The sequence below is a fragment of the Cervus canadensis genome, chromosome 7 (genome assembly GCF_019320065.1).
Source record: "Cervus canadensis isolate Bull #8, Minnesota chromosome 7, ASM1932006v1, whole genome shotgun sequence".
Taxonomy (NCBI): Eukaryota; Metazoa; Chordata; class Mammalia; order Artiodactyla; family Cervidae; genus Cervus; species Cervus canadensis.
The window spans coordinates 21,078,091-21,080,223 of record NC_057392.1 but is presented as its reverse complement, the minus strand read 5'-3'; the positions used below and the strand labels follow the sequence as shown (position 1 = coordinate 21,080,223).

Below are 2,133 nucleotides of genomic sequence, written 5' to 3'. Positions count from 1 at the left end.
CATGGAGAATATCTGGCAGCCAAATGTTTATTTGCCAGTCTGAAAACAAAAGATTTCTTCTTTACAGAAATTGAACAAAGTATCTAGACAGAATGAGGACAGCTAGTTGGGTGTTACTGCTTCAGAGTCAGGCCTTTAGCAGTTTGGTGTTTGGCCCCTGCTCCCCCACCCCCACCCCCAACCACAGATTCATAACCAGCTTCTCTCCCATCACTTTTAAGCAACATCTGCCATTAGATGAGGTCTGCTCATTCACGCAGCTCCCAGTGAAACTTTGTTGCCTCATTTCAAAAGATGAAGGAGAGAGTTTCGCTGCAGAAGCTGAGGCTTGCCTTAGTGTGCCTTGAGGCTTGTACCCGAGTCTTGCTCCAGCTGCGGCCAGTGGAGCCCCGGGCTGGGGCAGGAGCCACAACTTCTCCGGCTGTGCAGACAAACGGAACTCAGCCATTAAGCAAAACCTGGGAACACAGTTTATATGAATTAGAACGAACACCTCAGGAGGCAATAACAGATGGCTTAGAAATTGTGGTTTCACCTTGAAGTCTACACAGTGAATTAATGCGCCCAGTTTGTTTGGATAGGTTGAAGGACACCACAACTACAAAAGAGTGTTTATATCATTTTTTTGCGGATTGCATTGTCACAGCCCTCAGAGGTGGCAATAAAGAATGCCCTACCCGTCAGAAAGTAGGCTGAGCACCGAAGAATTTATTCTTTTGAATTGTGGTGTCGGATAAGACTCTTCAGAGTCCCTTGGACTGCAAGGAGATCAAACCAGTCAATCCTAACCCTGAATATTCATTGGAAAGACTGATGCTGAAGCTGAAGCTCCAATACTTTGGCCAACTGATATGAAGAACTGACTCATTAGAGAAGACCCCGATGCTGGGAAAGATTGAAGACAGGAGGAGAAGGGGGCGACAGAGGATGAGATGGCTGGATGGTATCAATGGACATGAGTTTGGGCAAGCGCTGGGAGTTGGTGATGGACAGGGAGGCCTGGCGTGCTGCAGTCCATGGGGTCACAAAGAGTTGGACATGACTGAGCGATTGAACAACAACCTGTCAGGAAAAGCTAGTTTCCAAAAGATCACTAAGATCAGACCTAAACTTTGATGCACTCATCAGCAAAATTTAACCAAGTCATGATGAGTGTGAAGCTCATCAAGAAAAAACGTTAGCTAGAATCAACAAGCATAACCCTCAACAAGCACTCAGTCACAGCATTGAGAAAGGACTGAAGACATAGGCTGTGAACAGACCACAGTGAGGTAAGAGATTGAAAATTATAGTGAAACAGAAGTCAATGGAGACAGCTCTCACTGCAGTAAAACATCCATGTATAGCAATTGGAAGCAGGACCTAGTAACAAGCAGACCAAAACATCTGATGATTCTGGGCTTGAACTTGATAACAGCAATGCAAAAGTGGCATCTGACCCAGTAATGGACATGCTAGTGAAACTGAATTAGTACTGAGGCTTCATCCCTCGTTTATGGAAAAAGATGACGGTGCACAGACAAGATACATGAAGAGTTCAGGTAATGCCACTGTTGATCACTTATCCAAGCATCTGGCTGTGAGGTTAGCTTTAGAAGAACTTTGAAGCAAAGGAGAATCAAGCCAGATGAACCTTGATACAGCCAGTACGAAGCAATATGCCATTTACATAGCCACAGCCAGGGGCCAGTTCAATGTGTTAAAAGGCTCTTTCTCTTTGGAATTGGTCAGTGAGAAATACTGGAAGGTGAACAAGCTCATGGAACTTCATTATGCACCCACAAAGGAGCACGAATGAGGTTTTACTAAAGCCAATTCTGAGAATGAACTTTTTTATAGCCTATTTCTTTAATATTAAAGATGTACCGTCATTACTTTTATGGACAGAAAAAAAAAAGATGAACGGGAAACAAGGGGAGCATTAGACACAGGAGGAAAGGCTGGAACATTAAGGAGAAATCACAAGATAAATGGGACAAGCAGAGCTAATGCAGGGAACTAAAGGAGGTTTTAAATAAAAGTCCAAGTAGTATTCACAGAGAAGTTTGAGAATATACTGCATCTGTAAAACAAGAAAAAGAAGGTAGGAAAGATAAGAACAAAGAATACAGTTGAGCTCTTTGCAAAAAAACT

General features: G+C 43.4%; 1 pseudogene; it reads left to right on the top strand.

The window, feature by feature from the left end:
* The first annotated feature begins 294 nt into the window (after nt 1-294).
* LOC122445171 lies at nt 295-1,798 on the top strand (annotated as a pseudogene).
* Nucleotides 1,799-2,133: the final 335 nt, after the last annotated feature.